This window comes from Mirounga leonina, unplaced genomic scaffold (genome assembly GCF_011800145.1).
Source record: "Mirounga leonina isolate KUSES-001 unplaced genomic scaffold, KU_Mleo_1.0 Mir_55, whole genome shotgun sequence".
Lineage (NCBI taxonomy): Eukaryota > Metazoa > Chordata > Mammalia > Carnivora > Phocidae > Mirounga > Mirounga leonina.
Genome location: NW_023270816.1, coordinates 3,153,877 through 3,176,221, shown reverse-complemented (window position 1 = coordinate 3,176,221; position 22,345 = coordinate 3,153,877). Strand labels below are relative to the sequence as shown.

Here is a 22,345-nt window from a genome sequence, read left to right as displayed (position 1 = left end):
AGAGACACAGTGAGAGGGGGAAAACAAGCAGGAGGAGTGGAGAGAGAGAAGCAGGCTTCCCACTGAGCAGGGAGCCCGATGCGGGGCTCAATCCCAGGACCCTGGGATCATGACCTGAGCCGAAGGCAGACGCTTAATGACTGAGCCACCCAGGCGCCCCTTCGCTGAGTAATTATTAAAAGGGGTGGTGGCTTCACCAGAAAATAGTGACATTGTGGGGGCAGGGAGCTGGACTTGGTAATGATATATCGATGCACTTGGCTTTAGCATGAAAGTCATGACAGGTCATCCAATGAGCTATGGTCAGAATATGTTTGGAGGTGCAGGCATGGAGGTCAGGAAGGAGGCCTTGGCTTGAGTTCAGATCCTTGTAGGAGAGAAGGTACCAGCAAGGACCATCTCCCCTCTGCATGCACGGTGTATGTGCAAACTCATTCACTCATTTATTTGCTCTTCATTCACTCATTGATTCATTTGCTTTTTATTTATCCATCCATTAGTTCATTCACTCATCATATCCTTACTGGAATCCCTGCTCAGTGCCAGGTATCATAATGCTATGGATCAAAGGGGCCAGACACAATGCTGCCCCCTAAAGCTCACTGCTGGAAATCCCAATTGTGGCTCATAAGCACCTTGGCTTTCACCAGCTTCTCCCTTCACTGCTGCCTCAGGTTCTTTTTCTGTAGCCAACAGCTGCCAATGCAAGATGTAGAATCAAAATGTTTCAGGTTTGCTTCCCATGGAAGGGAATATGGAGTTACATTTTCTAAACATTCTAGGACATTTCTTTCTTTTAAATTTAAAACAGATAGAAAGGACATTTGCCAGGGTGGAAAAAGCTAGTTTTCCAGACAGTGATCATTATTTGAGTTGGACTCCCAAGTAAGTAGAACCCAAAGGTATTATCTTCCTGGAAGTTATCTGCTGAAGACACACTGTCTTTGGGGCTGAACCCCCCCCCCCCCAGGCAGGTGTAGTCCTGCTCTTCAATGGGCTTTGGGGAACAGGGCTTGGGAACTGGGCCCCACAGGGTAGACATGCCTGTGAAAGACTTTCTGGGTTCAGAATCCTAGCTTTGTCCCTGTGCTTGTTTTTGCACATGAATCTTCTCTTCATGCATCTGGTCAATAGTTTATTCCCAAGAATGTGAAGTCATTGTTGGCCAGAGAAATCCAGCCCTTGGAATTCGATCTTTAACTCCTGCGTGAGTGTCTAGTTGTCTGGATTCCTTGTGTCCTCGGTGTCCCGGGGTTTGTCTCCAAGCAGGGCAGGTGCCGGGGGACAGGACCGTGGGTAGACCAGGTGACCTGAGGAGGGACCTGCAGAGTTTTCTGCTGTGGTGTCATGATTCATAAATACGATCTTTGTTTGTTTCATGTGCTGCCAGGGGTGCCTACAGTGGTGCTTTTTCCTGCCTCTTTTAAGCACTTATTTTCCCTCTTCCCCCTAATTAGTCAGTCTTTGTTACCTGGGAAGGGGCTGTGTACTGAGCCATCAGAATTATTTCTTGAGAGCTTTTGGAAGACCCCAGGCCCCTTGTGGCACTTGCTGGGGACAGAGCTTTCAAACTTCAGGAGACACAAATCACATTGTATTCCGGCTGAATTTTGCCCCCTTGGAGTGCACCTGCCCAGAACGTGAAATGATCAGTGCCTCCTGCTGTCATGTGATCAGGGGCGGGAGAAGACCTCGCTCCACAGGGTGGGGTTGCAGGACCTCCTAAAGCACAGTCTCTACTTGTTAATATGCAGGAAGGAGCTCCTGGTTGGGGAGGAGTGTCTCTCCAACCCATTGGATGTCCCTTGAGCTCTGTGATGGGGACTTTCACCCCCTTTCCACCAACCCCTCACAGTATAGCGCCTAGCTGTAAAAAACATGAAACATGAAAGACACATGTTGTGGGTTGAACCACAGAAGTGTATGAGCCCCTATGAGAGATGGGATAACAGAAGCAGCTTAGATTGTGCCCCAGTTACCTAGTGCTGTGTAACAAAGTATCCCACAGCCTCGTGGCATAGAACAAGAAGCATTTTATTATGCTTATGGATTCTGTGCAGCTGAAATTTAAATGTGGCACACTGTGGAGACTGGTCTCTGCTCCACCGTGTCTGAACCTCAGCTGGGAAGACCAGGATGTCTGAGGGGACTCAAGTAACTGGCTCTGGGGTCCTTTGGAGCCTTCTCCACACACATGTCTGGTGCCTGAGTTAGTTCTGGGATGCCATGAAAACTGGGCTCAAGGGGCTCCCCATTAGAGTGTCTCCAAGCACCGTGGCTCCAGGGTGGTCGGGCTTGTGACTTGGAGGGTCAGAGCTCTAAGAGTGTGTGTTCTGGTAAATGAGTCCTTCTACACCCGGCCTTGGAGACCACTTCCAGCATCTTCCATCAGTCAGGCAGTCACAGAGCTGCCACAGCCCCGGGGAGAGAGGCCTCACCATCTGTGGAAAGAATGTCAAAGCATTTGAGGCCATGCATCAGAACTGCTGCAGAGCCCACCTGAAGGAAGAATCTCTCTCAGTATTGGAGACAGGGCAGGGACATAGGTGGGGAAAAAGGAGGACGGGTCCTGTGGCCATAGAAGGCAAACGGAGATTTTTCTTAAAAATTGATTAACTTCTGGGGCACCAGTGCTGAGTTCTAAGCTTCTTTGCCCTTCCCACTTCCAGGTAGAGGAGCGGAGAGGGCTCCAGTTGAGTCAGGGGGCGGTGCCGTTCCTGGGGCTGCCCAGAGTCTCGGTACAGATGCTTACCTTGCCCTCTGAGCACAAGTGCAGACCTCCAGTCCCGTCAACCTGAGAACTGTGAAGAATTCGCATTCAAAACTTCCTACTAAATCTCCTTCTGGTCCCCCCAAATGTCAATACTTCCCATGACTATTCTGAATCAGGGACAGGATCCTCCTAGCCCCGTCCCCCCCGGGGCGGTGTTGAAGCAGACTCAAGGCACTGCCACAGGTGGTGGGCTTCTGTTCCGATGTTCCTCCCTCATCCCTGAGGATTGGAACTGACTCAAGAAGGGCATCTGGGGAGACTTGTGCTCAAAGCCCCACACCTGACCTATGGCCCTGGAGGAAGCTTATATTTGTTTGACCTTTTATCTGAAACACCATGGGGATTTTCAATTTCCGGTTTGGGACTGCGTGCCTGTGAAGTTCATCGTCAGCTGACTTCCCATCCACGAGCGCCACTCGAGATGCATTAGGGATGGACTTTATCATCTGTGCAGGATCATGACTGTGAAAGAACTGAAGAAGAAAACATTGGAGCTATTTTGGGTAGCATCTTTTTTTTTGGACTCCAATAATTTTTAGTTCCCTAAGATTTACCAGCTTCGTTTGGCCGTCTGGTCGGATGTGCTTGCCACTGGAAAAACATTCTACCTTTAGAAGGTCGGGCCCAGGAATGTCCTCAGTGAGAGCAGCATGACTTAGAATGGAATCTTTGCTTCTTACTCACACTTGCAACTTGAATCTCCCAGGAGAGGCATCTGACTTGGGGCCGGAAAATATCGCAGGAAGACTATTCTGAGCTTTGCTCAAGCTGCTTTCAGAGCTCAGGAGGCCCTTATCAGCTTCTGGAGCTTTAAGTAACAGGCCTCCTGGGCACCAGGCTTGAAGTGTCATGAAGAAAAGCCTTCCAGCTGTTGTCCTATAGAGAGTTCACTTATATCCTGAGGGAAATCCAAGCTAAAGGGGTGGGGGCTATGAAATTTAGAAGGTGAGTGAAGCGAAGGGAGGTAAGGGGAGACAGAGCAGGGCTGGGAGAAGACACGGGGATGAAGGGTGCTCAGGCTGGTCAGACACCAGACAGTGCTAGCTCATCTTTATTCCGTTATGAACAAAAATCTTAATTCTGATTGATTTGGGGGAGAAAGGAACAACTGTGCCAGCAGCCCTTACAGAAATCCTGCTCAGAGCCCTAAATTAACTCACCCTCTGCCTTTCCTTGTTCCCAGGCTCCCCTGCCCCAGGCACGTCCAGTGTTGGGTAATTAGACCCGTGGGCCTTTGGCAAAGCCAACTTCTTAATATAAAACATCCCAGGTATGAATTACGAAGTGCTTTGGGAAAAGCCATCAGCATCAGATAAGATCTTCAAGCCCCAATGGCGATGAGATCCCATCTTCACTCCTCCAGCCTGGATTCCACACCACTGGTGGTGCAAATTACTTATTTATTGTATTTTTGGTGGAAGCACACGAATCAGCCCTTCATGCACCTTTGCAAGTCATAGACAGGGAAAGCCTGAACCTCCGGGTATGATCTACCACCTACAAGAATCTCTGAAAGCACAGTGCGTTCACACACAGGAGAAAACGGCAGGTTCCAAAATTTAAAAGGAACTACAAACTACTGGTTGATCAATGGTGAACTTCTAGATACTGTTCGGTTTCCACACAGAAGCTGATATTTCGGTCTTGGGCTTGGTTGTGAGTTGCCCAGGAGCAATACCTCCGTATTTCTGCATTTCTGGGATAGCCCCGTGCTAAGCTACCCCAGGAGAGCATGAGGAAGGGCCTTGGTGCTGGATGCAGGTGTGCAGAGCCACCTTGGGGTTGGGTGGCAGGGCTCGCCCGGGAAAGCAGCAGGTAGGCTCGGGAAAGCACGGGGTTTTCATGGACATGGTCTGTCCTGGAGTCTGAGGGCTACATTGTAGACCAGGGGTGGAGGATGGGGGAGCGCTCCTCCACCGAGGTGGGAGGTGTGGCCGTGTTAGCTGCTCTCACCAAGTGGCTACGTTCAGGTTTAGCAGAGCAAGGGCCCTGGGAGCTTTGCAATCCCTGGACCGGCTCCCACCACCTGGCGCTCTTGAGGCGGCCTGGATTCCTGCTGAGTTTCTTTGGGTGTGGGTTTTGGCATCTGCCGTTGACAATGGGACACACCCTACGGTCTCCTACTGCTGCTGCTTATCTCTGTTTCTGGATGTTTCCAACTCGAAAGGTGGAGGGGATTTGCTTTTAATCACTTCCCATTTAAAAAAATATGAATTTAATAACTTCCCAGTTTAAGGTTTTATTTTCCAAGGCCACTGAGTAGCCCAGTCTGACAGAATGCCTAGAAAAATAAGGTACTTAATAGACCTCAATTAATTGGCAGCCCATGAGCTTTCAGATGTTCTCACTGTTCTCCAGAGGGGACAGGACCTTCCTCGGTTCCTCGGAGTACAAGGTCTTCTCCTCTCAGGAGACAGCAACTCTGGGAAAGCAGGGGCCAGGTCTGACTCACTTGCACCTTCTGGTTGTCTGGCTGAGCCCCAGGCTGACTGAGGACTCCAAGCTTGCTAAATGACTGAAGTGGAGGTGTCACCTTCAGCCCCGTGCCACTGGCTTGGATACAGGCTGTCTCTGGAAGAGGTTCTGATGGCATCAGGAGAACACTGGCAGCCATAAAGACCCCGGGGTGCTTGGCGTTGTACGAAGTGCACGGGTTCGGGCTTCTGTGGAAGGTGGTTTCCGTGATGGCCACCAACACCCTGGCCTGTCCTGAGGCCTTTTGACATCTGATTTTGTCTCTCCTCTTCTCCCAAGGTGGAGTCCACTGCCCCTTCCCTGGAGTCGGGGATAGCCCTTGGTACTGCTCTGACCAAGAGAGGTAGAAGAAGCCATGTTAGTTCACATCCGAAGCTCGCTAGGCTTCGGCCTCCCTTTGGTTTCCATTTTCACTCTCTTAGAGCCCTGAGTGCCACAAAAGTCCCTCTATCCTCTTGGAGAAACCTCATGAGGCAGAGAGATCCTGGAGAATGAGCCTCCGTGAGAGAAGAGAGGCCACTGAGAATGAAGGTCCACAAGCAGAGCAGACCCGGCTGAGGGCAGACATACGCATGTGGCCATCTCAGATCTCCCAGATGAGCCTGCAGCCGCCTGCGAGAAGCCAAGTCACACCCCGTGGGACAGACACAGGCCTTCTCGCTGAGCCCTGCCCCCCCCCACCTGGGAACTGTGGACAAACAAAATGGTTTTTTTTTTTTAAGCCACCAAGTTTGGGGCTACTTTTTTACACAGCAATAGATAGCATATACACTGACCTAAATTCTAATTTCAATTCTGCACTTGCTAATTGTGTGACTGTGGGCATATTTTCTTTTTTTAGCCCTTTCCTTCATGTGTAAAATAAGAAGAATAAAACCTGCCTTACCAAACTAGGTAGCACACGCGTTCGGGAGCACCTTGCCAGCCACACCCCCTTATTTGGAATTGCCCACGGGCCAGGTACAGAGGCCCGGGTGGCCATTAATAGACCATGTAGTGTTGCCGTCACCCTCTTCTGTACTGGATTGGATCAGGAGCAGGCACCTAACCCTGGTGGGCTATTCCACAGACTCCAGTGAGCCTGTTCAGTTCTCTCTTGAGATGGGGAAGCAAGAAGCCCAGAACCTAGAGTTTGCAATTAGTGGAACATGAAGGCCAGGGTCAGAGTTGCAGGTGCCAGTCACGCCCGAGCCGAAGCTAAGAGGGAGCTTGAGCTGCTAGCAGGCAGAAGAAGCTGGCCCATGCAGTGCGCATGCAGAATGAAGGCCAGAGGAGAGGCCTGGTGGCTTCAGTGCTGGCTTGCACATTCCCCTCTGCGAGGGGAGGCAGGCTTGAATGCTTGCACATTCCCACTGCGAGGCTCAGTTTCCCTGGCTCAGTGCTCTGGGCTCCCCGAGGACCGCTTTCCTCGGCTTGGAAGCATTGGCATCTGTTGCTGCCCACCAAGCCAGCTCTGATCCAAGGTGGAAATGTAGGTGAACACCAGACAAACAGAGGGTCAGGACCTGGTAATAATTTGTTAATAATGTTCAAATCTTCAAGGCAGAATTATGTTTAACTATTTTTTTCTTAATTGATGGAAGAAGGGAACGTTTATCCACTTTTCTATCAAAATCTGTATTCTGCCTTTTCATTAGGTATGATGGGCCTTAACCCAGTGCCCTGAGTCCCAGGGCAGACAGTGAGCTCTTTCTAAACTTCACATGGAAGCACGGGGTTTTTCCCATGAGGTCGCAGCTCTGGGGAGTGGGGAGGAGTCGGGGCTGCCCCTGCTTTGGGGTGCCCCCTCAGAAAGGGGGAACAAGGTCCACGTGTAAGCAGCTCTGGTTCCTGGTGTTTTCTGTGAATGGATCACCCAGAACAGGATTTTCCAGATTTGCAGGCTCTCAGATAGGATGCTTAATAGGTTGGCTTTGGAGCAAGAATTCTCAACCTCTGGAAAAGAAGGAATCATAATCCTTGGATAATATTTTCCTAAGAGTCATAAACTGCATCCTCATTGGTGTGAAACCTTGAGTAATGTGGCCTCAGACAAATCGCTGAACCTCTCAGTGTCAGCCTTCTCACCTGCGAAGCCGGGCAGTGGTGTCCCTGCCTCATGGAGTTGCTGGAGAATTGAGATGAGTGATACACCTGAAGCGCTCAGCAGGGGCCTGGCCCAGGCTTGGCAGGTGCCTCGCTACCAGCTGCTTCCCTTTCTCTTGGGACCACCGCAGTGGCCTGGCCTCTTTTCTCTGCTTGCTCCATTTTCGGGACCTAACGTTCATATATATCTTGGGCTTGGGCTAAAATTTACTTTTACCTACTTTAAAATTCAAGCCTGCTTTCATGTTCATCCATGGCTCCTGGGTTCGGTGATCCGATTTCCAGGCAGTGGCCCCTGCCGCCCCCTTTCCCCTGCCGCCCATCCTGGGGGGACTCGGGGCAGCCCCTCACATTTGGTCATCTTCACTTTGAAGCTGAGACCCAGACATCCCTCAGCAGGCACCGTCCTTTGACTTCTTTCTAGGGGAGAAGATGAGCTTTGCAGAGTCATTCATTTCTTGCCAAATTCTTCTTTTTATGTGTTTCTGGCCAGGGTTAAGAAAAAAAAGTGAATACCCTGGAAAGGAACCCTTCTTTGTGTTCTGTGTGAGCACGAGCTTATTAGTCCTGTCCTCCAATCAAGTGACACTTTCAGTAAGGAAGACATTAGATGAAACATCGGGGCTGGGTGAGTCCTATCTCCCAGGCCCTGACCCCTCCCCAGACTATGTAGCACATCTGCCTATCAGCTCCACACCAGATTCAGAACCTGCTTATGCTCTTTACTTCCCTCCTCTATCAAAATATGTTCTCAGGAAAGGCTTTTAGGAATCCATTTCTAATCAACTATAAGCTATCATTACTGATGTTACATTAATGAGTATTACAATAGGGGAATAAATCTTGAAGTCAAAGAAATAAATCTCTAACTGTAGAATGTTGATCATCAGTGGCAAACCGATGTTGGCGGGGGGGTGAGGGTGACAGGGTCTCACTACTAGAGCCTCTTCCCTTACCACATGCATTGACCACTAACTCCGCTTTCTGGGGAGGCCTGCTCCGGAACTAACCAGCAAACACGGAGAGCCTGCACAGTGTTCAGCCAGCTAAAATATGGTGGGAGGTGAAGTTTGTGACCTTGCCGTGTTCCCTTACTCATGCTTCTGCCTCTGGGAGCCCCCATTCCTACCACGTGGCACTTTCCCTTGTCAGGTGCACAGGATGCTGTCCCATTTGCCTGCTTCTCCTTTTCATCTCCTCTCCTCTGAGCTCAACAGCGATCCGGCGGGACTTGCAAAGTAGGGAAGGGCTGGCTATGGGCAAGTTTAGGAGACCTATTGCAAATGAGCAGAATCAAGGTAATGAGGGTGTTAGGATCCCATCTGTGATGGATGTAAAGAAATGAGCGGTTCCTATCTTTGCCTCTAATTTTTATATGTTCATCAGTCAGACATTTTTTTTATGTTGATTTGAAGCTTGGTTCCAGGTGGGGATGATTCAGTTAATATTCCTGACTCATTCACAGTTGGATTTGAAAAAAGTAGTTGAGAGAAGACTTAATATCTGGAAAGCATTCTGACGGTTCTGTAAATGGTCAGAGCTGTTTCCCTCATGGATGGGGAGCAGAGTGAGTACATGTTTTTGGGGTCCACTTCACATTATTCAGCTTCTGCTGGTAGACAAAACAGGGATTATGTGGCAGTAATTTGGCAAAAAACACCCCTTCGTTTTCACTTCCATGTTTAAAACATGGCTTCTTGGGGCACCAGGGTGGCCCAATTGGTTAAGCGTCCGACTCTTGATTTTGGCTCAGGTCATGATCTCAGGGTCGTGAGCGAAATAAGTCAATCAGAGAAAGACATGTATCATATGACCTCACTGATATGAGGAATTCTTAATCGCAGGAAACAAACTGAGGGTTGCTGGAGTGGGGGGTGGGGTAGGAGGGATGGGGTGACTGGGTGATAGACACTGGGGAGGGTATGTGCTATGGTGAGTGCTGTGAATTGTGCAAGACTGCTGAATCACAGATCTGTACCTCTGAAACAAATAAGGCAATATATGTTAAGAAAAAAAAAAGAAAACAAGATAGCAGGAGGGGAAGAATGAAGGCGGGGAATCGGAGGGGGAGACGAACCATGAGAGACTATGGACTCTGAGAAACAAACTGAGGGTTCTAGAGGGGAGGGGCGTGGGAGGATGGGTTAGCCTGGTGGTGGGTATTAAAGAGGGCACGTTCTGCATGGAGCACTGGGTGTTATATGCAAACAATGAATCATGGAACACTACATCAAAAACTAATGATGTAATGTATGGTGATTAACATAACAATAAAAAAATTTTAAAAAAAACATGGCTTCTCAGTTGTGCAGTGACTAAGGCCTGGTTTGGGGGAGTTTCATGGATCGCTGGGTTTCCTGGGGTAGGAATCTGTTCATCACTGAGGAGAGAGAGGGTATTATGGCCACGGGTCTGGGAGAGAACTTTGATAATATTTAATTTAAAATGTTTTCTGTTTCTTGCTCAACATTTGTTAGATAATATGAACCCTGCTACCTCAGAGGAAGCAATATTTTACAAAAGGGAGATTTGATCTTGAAAAATGGCACATTTAATTATAGTTCAGGATCTGAAATTTCCTGATCAAAACAAATCTGTACAGTAATTTAAAAATTACAGGCATTTCCAGCTGTAATTGGTGTGGTTTTTTTTTTTTTAATATGGAACCCTCCACGTATTTGAGTGTCATCCTTGTGCAGGGGCCATGCTAATCTTCTCTGTATCGTTCCAATTTTAGTATATGTGCTGCCAAAGTGAGCACTGTAATTGGTGTTCTATCAGCTCTCTTAAGGCAGGATTCAGGACATGCGCCGAGTCCCTCAGCTGAGCAAAGGACCAGGTCTCCAGGGAGCTCATGAGCATGTCCTCACCTTTTTCTCCCTGTCTTTGCATCTACATGTCCACCAGCCCGTCTTCTTGTTCTTATGCATTTCCAAGTCAGCTGCAGACACCAGTGCCCTTCCTCCCTATGCACACCATTCACTGGAGGTCAATGTTTGTGTTCCGTAAGCTGTCAGTCTCACCGCCCTGGATGCTGATGTTGTATGGAGTTTTAAGAGAGCAGCTTATTTTGGGTTTTCAGGATGCAGGTATAAGTCCACAGGATGCTGGACCAGAAACAAAGCAAAGTGAAAGAATTGTTCTTTCTCTTCAGCAGCCGGGACACAGCTACTGGATGAGCTTGTCTTCTGTCTCTTCCTCCAGGTAGGATGAGTCCTTTCTCCTGAGGCTCCCTGACCTCTCAGGAAACTAGACCCTGGCAGCCCCGTCCCTACCAGTCTTGAGGCCTGGGGATTCCTAGAGGCGAGTATTATTGCTCCAAGAAGTGGTAGAAAATTATTGGAGGTTGGGATGAGGAGCGGCCTGGAGAGAGTCGGAAGCAGCCTTTGTCACCAACACGGTCAGACCTAAGATGCGCCAAACCCTGGGCGGAGAGCGTGCAGTGTGTATCCGTACGGCCTCCGCATGTTCTACCCACATCCTGTAATGGTCTGCTTTGTACAGACAAGATGAGTTGATGACCATGACATTAACAGTTACGATACAGATGTGTATAAACTGGCCAGGAAAGATTTTTCTGGCAGAGATTATCCACGAGAAAGTGTATTTTATTTATTTATTTTTTAAAGATTTTATTTATTTGTTTGACAGAGAAAGAGAGCAAACACAAGTGGCGGGGGAGGGCAGCAGGCAGAGGGAGAGGGAGAAGCAGGATCCTTGACGAGCAGAGAGCCTGATGCAGGGCTGCATCCAGGACCCCGGGATCCAGAGCCGAAGGCAGACGCTTAACCGGCTGAGCCACCCAGGCACCCTGGGACAGTGTATTTTAAAATGTAGGTTTTATTGTTATTCAGGTATGGTAAGGCCAACAGATAAGGAGACGGATTGTCACAGATCCCAAGAGGCTTGCCGTGGCACACAGGGCAACACCAGGAGGCAGAGGGGGCGAAGGAATCACAGACAGGAGACTTTACTGCAGTTCTTAGGACAAGGAATGGGTGAAGCGGGGCAAGCAGGCTGAGGATTGGCTAGTTTAAGTAATTCCAGTGGACTCCAGAGTGTCAGGGCTGTCCCTAGTTGTCTGGAACCTGGCCCTGGGGTGATGAGAACTGGGGCACGGAACCCTGAGTGGGAGAGCCATCAGAGGAGGTAGGGGTGGGGGTGTGTTCAGGATGAAAGTTGCACTCACAGGCAAGGTCTAGGAATTTACTATCTCTAGAAATGGGCCAGGAGGAGCAGACTGCAGGGTCAGCAAGGCCTCAGATGACAAAACATCAGAAATGCATGGTTAATACGGTGAGGTAGGGTGAGGGGCACCTATCAGGCGAATGTGAGTGTCTTATCCCAGCCATGTAACCCCACAGGACCCCCAGGAAGACTCAAGTGGTCCCCTGTGAACGGTCAGTCAGCATATCCTTGGCTATTTGGAGAATCCAGACTTGGAGACCTTGAACAAACTCCAAAGGCTCATGGGACCCAAGTGAGACTATAAGACTCCCCCCACACACACACCCAGAGTCCCCACGTAGCTGCCCCTGGCCACTGCTCTAGCCCCTGCCCCGCTCACCGTGTGCTGGCCCTCTGAGGGAGGTTGGGGGGTGCTGTGGAATGGGGGCTGCATGCATGGACCCCCAGGTTAGGGCCCGCCTCCCAGCAGCACGCGAGCTTTAGTGGCCCTGCTTCTCACACCTCCTTACTCTCGCCACTGAAGGTCAAGGTTGAGGGACAGATGGTGTCAGGTCCCTTGTCTGTGATTCCTTTCAACTTGTTGGTCTGTGTGCATGTGTGGGCATGAGGGCAGATCTAGAGCTTGTTCAGAAATTGTGACTTTTTCTTTCCAGGGAGGTGGCTAACAATCGGTGGGGGAGCGTGGCTGGCAGGTGGCCCTGAGCCCAAGGGCAGGTGCTGTGAAGTCCCGGCCTCCCACGCACGGAGGACCATGCTGGGCTCGCCACTGGAGCCCCAAGTGGCATCTAGCTTCCTTCCCGTCACCTGACTTTGAGCCATTTTCCCATTCTTTATCAGCCTTCCCCATAGTAGGGAATAAAAGAGGAAAGGTAAATAGCTCAATTGGGACATTTTAATTGAGAGGTTTAGGAGAAATATCGGGATTATTTATGAAGTTCAATTTTCTGTGTTCTTCACCCCCTCAGAATCATGACAGTTTTGCTGGGCTCTGTGGTTATAGAACCAAAGAATACTGGGGACAGAAAGTGGTCCTGGAGCCCATCGAATCCAGTTCCTTCATTTGAAACAGATTAGGGATCCTCTTTCAAGACTCCCTGGCATGGCGTCCATCTGTTCCTTGCACTAGACTGTGACCCACCTGATGACGTGTGATGCATGTTTCCTCAGAGTCTGGCACTGTGCCTGGCACATAGAAGGTATTTACAAAGTGTTTGTCAAATGAATGAATGAGGAGGAGCTGAGGTGGTCTTCAGAATAGGGTTTCTGAAGCACCATGAGCCACTGAGACCCTCAGAATAGCTTTGGCCTGATGGAAAGACCTGGGTTTGAGGCCTGTCTCTGCCATTTCCTAGCTGGTTGCCTTGGGGCAAATCACTTAATCTTGAGCCTCCATTTTTTTCTCCTGGAAAATGGGACAGAGGTTCTGACCCTGCCAATCTCACAGGGTTGCTGTGAAGTGCAAGCATGACCAAGAATATGACAGCCTTTGGGGAGCAGCCATGCCTGGCCCACACAAAGGGTTAGAGCCTCTAGTGGCCGGTCAGAGCAGGGAGCTCAGGACCAAGCTGCCCTCAATGTGGAAATTGTGCTCTGCCCCCACCCTACCTCGAGAGGCTCCCCGCTGTGCAGGTGAGAGTGGTGTCCAGGTGGTCGCCGTGTTGCATGTGTATTACTTGGGGGAGATGGAGGAATTGGGAACTCCCAGGTAGCTGGGGAGGTCAGAGGAAGCGAGAGAGAAAGTTGTCACCTGGGTGGGACGACAACCTGTTGACAATGGAGCACATGGGATGGTGCGGCAGGCAAAGCTGTCCTCTCCTATGACCTTGGAAAAGGAGAAGGACAGCCCAGGCCAGCCCTCAAGGCTCATCTATTTTCCTCACCCTGTGCAGGTAAAGCACAAGCTGTGTTGGTAAAAGCTGGTAAAATACTGCTCGCGGGCAAAGAAGTCACATGTTCTGGAATAAGTGTATCCAGCAAAAAATTAAAAATGGGAGTAGGTTTTTGTGACTCAAAAATTCTATATCATGTTAAAATAATAGACTAATTTAGTCAATAGGGTTAGAAAAAAAAAAAAAAAGGAAGTAGGCCAGACTGCTATTTGAAGTTATACAGACCAAACAATGGACCGTTGTCTGAACACTGAACTTTTAGCTGGTTCCTTTGTTAGGTTGTTGGCATCGAATGCACCTGAGTGAGGAGAGCTGCTCAGAAATCCCCCAGAGCTGTCAACAGCAGAGCCATGGAGCAGATTCTTCCGATGGTTGAGCACTGTGCTTTTGAAATCGAGCCATGGGTGTCAGGGAGTGCAGACTCGGAGGCAGGAGCATCTTACCTGCGCACGCAGCCCTATCACTGGTCCTGGTGGGCTGCACATCTATAGGAGAAACACTGACTTACTCTCTGTAGCTATCAACAGGTGATTATCTGAAGCTGGCCATCCCTCAGAGTCAGAGGGCGGAGGGAATTCATTTTAATAAGCTTTCAATGCATTTATGTAGAAAGAGAAGAAAGGTTCACAGCAGAAATGCTCAAATTAAGGCATCAGCCAATCTGGGGGGATGAAAGGAAGTCAACAATTGTATACACACACAGTAGTTGTTTTTTTACCTTTTAATTATGAATTTATAATAATAAATTTCCTATTTCTTTGGTAGACATTTACCCCAATGAGAAAACAATATACAGCCTGCCACTAATAGGAGAGGGTCAATGTCACTTTGGCAAAAGCATAAAAATACTGAATTATTGACTATCTTAAGCGAAGTAAGCCTTTATTTTTTTAGACATTTTGCCTGCATATACTAAATTCTTACCTGAATTTAATAATATTACAATAGGATGAGGATAGGAAATAACTTTTATAATCTCAAAAGTGTCAAGTGAGCAGATTCTCAGAGATATTTAAAATGAGCACCTTGCCCTTCAACATTAAAACTGTTTGTATATGTCCCTAAAAAGAGATAATTGGCTTTCACCTTTGTTTACACTGTTAATCTGTTTATAATCAGCACAAAGAAAATTCAGCCTAATGTGTTGGATTACAGCTAAATTGTGGCTCTAGTTAATGAGGTGTATGTCTTCTTTTTAAAAGTAAGCTTTTGTGTTTAGTTTTGGCTAAAAATATGTTCTCTGCAAAACTTAAGTCTTATGATAAAGTAATTATAGAAATATGTACATAAAAAATCAAAGGAGGGGCGCCTGGGTGGCTCAGTTGTTAAGTATCTGCCTTCCGCTCAGATCATGATCCCAGGGTCCTGGGATCGAGCCCCGCGTTGGGCTCCCTGCTCCACGGGAAGCCTGCTTCTCCCTCTCCCACTCCCTCTGCTTATGTTCCCTCTCTCACTGTGTCTCTCTGTCAAATAAATAAATAAAATCTTAAAAAAAAAAGCATCAAAGGAGGCAGAGAACAGTGACCTCCTCCTTTCCTTACCTGTCCTTCATTTAGCACCCCCAACATGGAGGAGGGAGGGATTGTTCCATCCCTCACCATTGTCCATGTCCCTCTTTTCTATCAGTAACCCCAGGTTTACTCCAGGGACTGCCAACCATGGGGTTCTCAGCTCCGGACTGGGTTTGGATTAGATTAAGCTCATCAGGATATGTGGTAAATTTTATTTTCCAAAGATGGCTGTTCTTCTAGATGTTCTTCTAGAACCTTGTCCCCCTTCCATCGAGAGGTTGAGTCTGTGTACCATTCTCTTAAACCTGGGTGGGTTTTGGGGTTTCATCCAGTGCAGGGTGAAGTGGCACTATGTGATTTCTGAGGCCAGGCCATAAAAATGCCAAACACACCTTATTTTCCTGGGACACTGATGTATAAGCGGTCTGACTGTCCTGAGAGCTCCATGATGTGGGAAGCGCAAACTGGTCCAGAAGAGAGGCCCCAAGACCATGCCAAGAGAGAGGTATGCCTTGCCAGCTCCCAACACCAACTTCCTCTGTCTCCCCAGTGTTCTAGCTTCTAGTATATCCGACTACAAGTCCACAGGGGGCCCCAAGCCCGAGTCACCCAGCTGAGCTTACCCAAATTCCTAACCCACAGAAACCATGAGAATAATGAGCTGATTGTTGTTTCAGTCCCCAAATTTTGGAAGGATTTGTTCCACCACAACAGATAACCAGAACAGTCTATCTCATCTCTTTGGCCATAGTGATTGTATCAGGATGGACATGTGACCCAGGCCAGTCTAATGAGTGCAAGTGTTAAGCTGTTTGCTAGGAATGATGGAACACAGACCTTCTTTTCTCCTCCGGGCTTGGGGACGTGAGCACACAGGCTCAGTCAGATGCTGTGGCCATCTGGTTGTAGCAAGGAGAGGCAGGCTGAGGGAGAAACTGACACACAACAGAAGCAGAGCAGAGAGATCACAGTGCGCTGGGCTCTGAATCAAGCTGCACCTAAAGCTGGAAATCATCCCTGGGAATCATCTGTTGTAAAAACGTTTCAGAATTGCAAGTCACCATACAGATTACAGAATTAGATCCCTGTGCGATACCTGAATCTTTCCTATCTTATTCCCAATCCATGACCTGTCGGACAAAACCTGCAAAGGCCAAGAGCTCACGGTCAGCTGGAGCAGCCATTCTGCCTCCAAGCAGCTTTCCCTGCCCAATCAAGTCTGTCTTCTCTGTAATGGTTTTCATGAGGCCAAATGGAACGTTGAAAAACGCTGTATGTAAGAAGAGTAAGGCTCAGCAAGTTCTTTTTTCCATTTTTATTTTTCCAGTTTATTGATGTATAATTGACATACATCGTTGTATAAGCTTAAAGTAGACAGCATAATGGTTTGACTTACATGTATGGTGAAACGATTATCACGCTGAGTTCGGGCAACATCCATCATCTCATATAGATACACTAAGAAGAAAAAGAAAAAAAAAGAAAAAAAATTTTCCTTGTGATGAGGACTCTTAGGATTCACTCTCATTCTCTCTCTCTCTCTCTCTCTCTTTTTTTTTAGAGAAAGAGCACACATGCAGGAACAAGGGCAGGGGGAGGTGTGGAGGGCGAGAGAGAGAGAATCTTAAGCAGGCTCCACGCTCAGCTCAGAGCCTGATGCGGGGCTTGATCTCAAGACTCTGAGATGATGACCTGAGCAGAAACCAAGAGTCAGACGCTTAACCAACTGAGCCACCCAGGCACACCAGGATTCACTCTCTTAAAAACCTTTCATATATTCTTATTAAACAATATTAGCTTTAGTCATCTTGTTATTTACACCCCTAATGTTTATTTGTCTTATGATTGGAAGTTTGTACATTTTGACCACCTTCCCCCAATGGCCCCTCCGTGCACCCTTAGGAAAGAATTTTGTGATATTCCAACTGCCAAGATGGAGAAATGTGGGCTGGATGCTATAATAGTCAGCTGGATTGCTGACTGGTAGAACACTTTCTACCGAAAGAGCATGGATTCACTGATCAAACTAAATCAGGGTCAGATAGGAGGAGCTTCCAGTCCTTGGACTTCTCCTGCTCAGTGGTGAAACCAGGGATTTGGATAGGCCATTGAGATCATAATAAACAAGCCCACGAGGGGGCATGAAGCTGGGAGGGACAACTCCATACATTGGATGAGAAATCAGGATCCTAAAATAGTGTGATATTCTAAACAATTACTGAATCCAAGGCGATACATTTTAAAAGTGATAAACACAATATCCTGCCCTTTAGTTTTCTCAAAATCAGCCATGTAAGTATGAGAGAAATGAAAGTGAGTGAGTCTGGAGGTAGCACATGGAAAGATGTAGAAATTTCACTTGTCAGAAAGACTTGATGCAAGACGAAGGGTTACATATCTATCAGGAAAGTTCGTGTGATCTTAGGTTGTATCAGCAGAAGCACTGCATCCAAAATAAGGCTGCTAATCCTCTTTCCTCTATGCTGGTCAGACTTGTCCTGGAACACAATGCTGGCTTTGTGGATGCCGCAAATATGACAGACCAGTGGATACACAGAAGCAACTGGGGTATTGGTGAGAAAACTTGAAACCTTATCATAAGAGAGATGGTTAAAGGGTATGGATGTTTGCCTGGAAAGACTCTATACAATATCTGGGCTTCTGGAAAGTCTGATAAAGTCACCATTTTATCCTAATAAGCAAAGCTCCCTGGGGAATGATTCACAGTGGCCTGCCAAGTGAGAACTTTAAAGCTCAGGCTTTTAAAATATATCTGCTGGAATCTGCAGTTGTTAATCTGCCTTCATCGGCAGGGTTGGGAAATCTCTGATGACGCTGAGGGGAACGCCAGGACCATTCCCCAGAAAAATCACAGCAGCTTAATAATTTACAAAATTTTCAGGTTTCTGGATCCGTCTGAGGAGCACACATCCTGTGCTGAGAATGCCTGATGGGAATAATAGGAGGCCAAATGGATTAATCCTGCACAGGTCATATCATCAGAAAGCATGTAGCCCCAGTTATATGAGGTCATTGTATCGAATTCCTTGGAATATCCCTTCATTTCCTTCTGCCTGTTTTCTCTGCTCCGTAGAAGCAAATGTCAGAAAGCCTTTGCTTGAAATCGCTAAGAGTGAAGGGGCTTCTCTTGGTGGTTTTGTTTCGCTTTGCCACCTTCAGAGCAAAAGGCCATTTAAAGCATTTTCTTTCCCACCAATTTCCCTTCATCTACTCCTTAATACCTTTTTTCATTTCCTTCTATTTTCTTCTCTCCCACCTCTCCTTTCTCAATAAGCAAAAGAAGCAAGGATGTGGTGGCCAAGGCGTTCCAGGGTGAGGGGCACGATCAGAGGAAGCTGGGACCAGCTGGGGGCTCTTCATGTTCCTTCACTGACCTCTGACCCCTTTTGCCCCTGTCCCTGGACCCTCTGCCCTCTGCTAGTCCCCATCTTCACCCCAGAATTCTGGAGTTTCTGAGACACTCCAATAGAAGCTTCTATGCCCTAGCCATACTACTTCATCATGTGAGAGATTTGGGGGTTTCCAGAAGGTGGTTTCTCGTATGTTGGTCTTTTCATGACAAAGCTCTGAGCTTTGATAAAATATGCTATGATTTTAATGAAGATTATCCATTACCTTGAATTGTACCTTAATTTAATTAATTGTGTGCCTTGTCTGTATGCAGATGGATTATAGATTTCTGACAGGCCGAGGCTTCATGCTACATTACCTTCGTGCCTTGCACAGGAAATCGTAATGTGGCTGCTTTCACGGTCTCTGCTCTGTGTAAACTATTGGCATGTACCCCTCAATAAGAAATGAGAATACCAGGTATATATCCAAAGGAAATGAAACCAGGACGGCAGAGACACAGTTACACCCACATGTTCAGTGGGGCATTATGCACAATAACCAAGGCTTGAGAATGACCTGAGCGTCCGTCAACAGACGAATGAATAAAGAAGATGTATATTGTGTGTGTGTGTCATGGGATATTATTAAGCCACAAAAAAGAAGAAAATCCTGCCATTTGTGACAACATGGATGGACCCTGAGGGCATTATGTTATGTAAGTCAGAGAAAGACAAATACTGTACGACATCACTTCATGTGAAGTCTGAATAAGCTGGGCTCACAGAAACAGAGAGGAGAGCACAGGTTTCCAGGAGCTGGGAGGGGGGAAATGAGGTACTGGTCAGAGTACAAACTTCCATTTGTAAGACGAATATGTTCTGGGGCTCTAATGTACAGCATGGTAGTTATAGTTCATCATACTGTGAGGGGTGCCTGGGTGGTGCAGTCAGTTAAGCGTCCGACTCCTGATTTCTGCTCAGGTCACAATCTCAAGGTCAGATCGAGCCCCGCGTTGGGTTCCATGCTGGGCATGGAGCCTGCTTCAGATTCTCTCTTTGCTCCTCCCCACCCAGGTTGCATGCTTTTTGTTTCTCTTTCTAAAAAAAATACTGTTAATAATACGGTTAATAACTGAATAGAGTAGATCTTAAATGTTTTCAATACACTAAAGAAATGGTAATTATGTGATGTGATGGCCTTGTTGGCTCATGTTATAGTGGTAATCATTTTGCAACATGTAAGTGTATCAAATCAGCACGCTTACACCTTAAATGGACTCAGTGTTATGTATGAATTACATCTCAATAAAGCTGGAACAAAAAAAGATGACACCAGATGATCAGCCCCTGGATAACTGAGGGTTACCGAATAATCTTGCCAACAGGAGCGCAGGCTGTGAGGTCAGCTGCCAGGCTGGAGCTGAACTTCCGTGTCACCAGCCACCAGGCGTGTGACCCCGGGCAGGATCTGGGGCCTCTCCAGGTCTCGGTTTTCCCACACATAAGAAGGAAATGACAATATATAATGAGGTTTAGTGAGGGTTAGATGAGATAATTTACATAAAGCACTTAGTCCAGTGGCCCATACTCAAAAAAGTTTAGTTATCATTATTTTAGTGCATGTGGTCCTTACATACATTTGGGGAGTCTCAAGAATTTTTAGCAGGAAGCAAAATTTGCATGAGACCCAGCTGTGTTTGAGATGCCAGTCCTTGTTCTGTAATTTTCTGGTACAAGGCAGAGGGAATACAAATTCAGTGCAAGACGTGAAACTTCCCGCTTAGTCGAAGATTAGTTGACCGTAGAGTTGAAGGTCCATTTCTGGGCTCTCTGTTCTGTTCCATTGATCTATGTGTCTGTTTTTGTGCCAGGACCATACTGTCTTGATCACTACAGCTTTGTAATAGAGCTTGAAGTCCAGAATTGTGAGCCTCTTGCTTCTCTTTTTCAAGATTGCTTTGGTTATTCAGGGTCTTTTGTGGTTCCATACAAATTTCAGATTTGTTTGTTCCTGTTCTGTGAAAAATGCTGGTGGTACTTTGATAGGGTTGCATTGAATGTGTAGATTGCTTTGGGGAGCGTAGACATTGTAACAATATTTGTTCTTCCAATCCATTAACATGGAATGTTTTTCCATCTCTTTGTGTCCTCCTCAATTTCTTTCATAAGTGTTCTGTAGTTTTCAGAGTACAGATCTTTTACCTTTTTGGTTAGGATTATTCCTAGGTATCTTATGATTTTTGGTGCAATTGTAAACAGGATCAATTCCTTGATTTCTCTTTCTGCTGCTTAATTGGTAGTGTATAGAAATGCAACAGACTTCTGGGCGTTGATTGTATACGCTGCGACTTTGTTGAATTCTTGTTCTAGTAATTTTTTGATGGAGTCTTGGGTTTTCTTTCTTTTCTTTTTTTTTTTTTTTAAAGTCAAGATACAGGATGTTTCCATCACCACACACACAAAAAAGATTTTATTTATTATTAGAGAGAGAGCGTGAGCGGGGGGTGGGGCGGGCAGAGAGAGAAGCAGGCTCCCCACTGAGCAGAGAGCTGACAACGGGGCTCAATCCCAGGACCCTGGGATCATGACCTGAGCCGAAGGCAGATGCTTAAAACCGACCGAGTCACCCAGGTGCCCCTCGATTAGCTAGTATCTTGTTGAGAATTTTTGCATCCATGTTCATTAGGGATATTTAACAGGGTTGCTGGAGGGGAGGGGGGTGAGAGGATGGGATAATTGGTGATGGGCATTAAGGAGGGCACTTGATGTCATGAGCGCTGGCTGATACATGCAACTGATGAATCACTAAATTCTACCCCTGAAACTAATAATACAGTATATGTTAACTAACTTGAATTTGAATTAAAAAAAAAGTGAAACCTCATGGAGATCCTCCAAAAATCCAATTTTCATGAACATCTTACAAAAAGAGAATTGAAATGACTGACTGAGTTTACTCGGTTTATTTATTGCCAACTTCTGGATTTTCTTCATGTTCTGTTGACTAGATGACCATGTTCCAATTTGTATGGTTGTTTTAAATAGTGTTCAGCCCTGATTTCATTTATTAATATCAGGTGTCCCTAAGCTGCCTTAAGCAAATAAAGTGCTCATTCCTTCCAGTCTCCCATAATAAGCTTAATACATCCCATATTCTAGGTTCATTTTCTTGCCGACATGAACGTGCCCAGTTCTTCTGCCGGGCAAGAACCTAAAGAGAAGTCGGTGGACAGCGGTGGGCTCGCAGTGACCGTGCTCCGTGGGATCCAGAGCTTTATCTGATGGTAATGCATGGTGTGTACAGAAGTTTCTATACCTGCAGCAGAGAATCCAAGACAGTCTTTTGCATGAAGAGGAACCTGTAAAACAAACCTCAATTGTGTGAAAAAGGAGAGAGCTCTAGCAAGGGTTTGGGTGGGGAACGTGCTCCCCCCTCTGTCTGTAACCTGTAGAAACACCCCTGGCCTCTAGAACAGGCTCAGAAAGGGCCCTGTCTGGCCTGTGGCCACGCTGGCTCCATTGGAAATAAAACCCACATGGAGAAACGTACAGAGGAAACTATTCGGGAGAGAGAACTGGGTGTGTTTCAGACGTTAAGTCTGCACAGAAAAATCTCTAGAGTTTTTTTTTTTTTTAAAGAAAAACAAGCCCCTGGAAACGGACTTTTTGAGACATCATTTATGCAGGAAATCTTCCCAGAAGGGAAAAAAAGGAACAGAGCTAAGAAACCATTCAAATTTTAATACCCTCTCCCCCATACTAGGGACGGAAATGAAGACAGCAGCTGAAAAACAGGAAAGTTCCCTGAAGCTGAGATGGAGGCAATGGGTGTGCTGAGCAGAAAGCTTCACGCTAAGTGGTGTGGGCTTTTCTCTGTGTGTGTAGACACGTGCTCTGGGTATGTGCGTCTCCTCGTGCCGGTGAGCAACTCTGAGCTGGCTGTGCTTCTTGCAGTCCTGCTCACGGTCCCCCTCCTTTTCTTTCACCACGTACGCTCTCGCATCTTCTGAGTGTCAGAGTGAATGAAGAATAAACTTGCAAAGGGGCACGCCAGGCCCCCCAGACCCTGGA

General features: G+C 47.1%; 1 non-coding gene across 1 annotated transcript; it reads right to left on the bottom strand.

Moving 5' to 3' along the window:
* Positions 1 to 9,987: 9,987 nt before the first annotated feature.
* On the bottom strand, positions 9,988 to 10,094 carry LOC118001998. The gene has a single exon (XR_004676908.1). It is a non-coding gene; the product is annotated as a U6 spliceosomal RNA (small nuclear RNA).
* Positions 10,095 to 22,345: the final 12,251 nt, after the last annotated feature.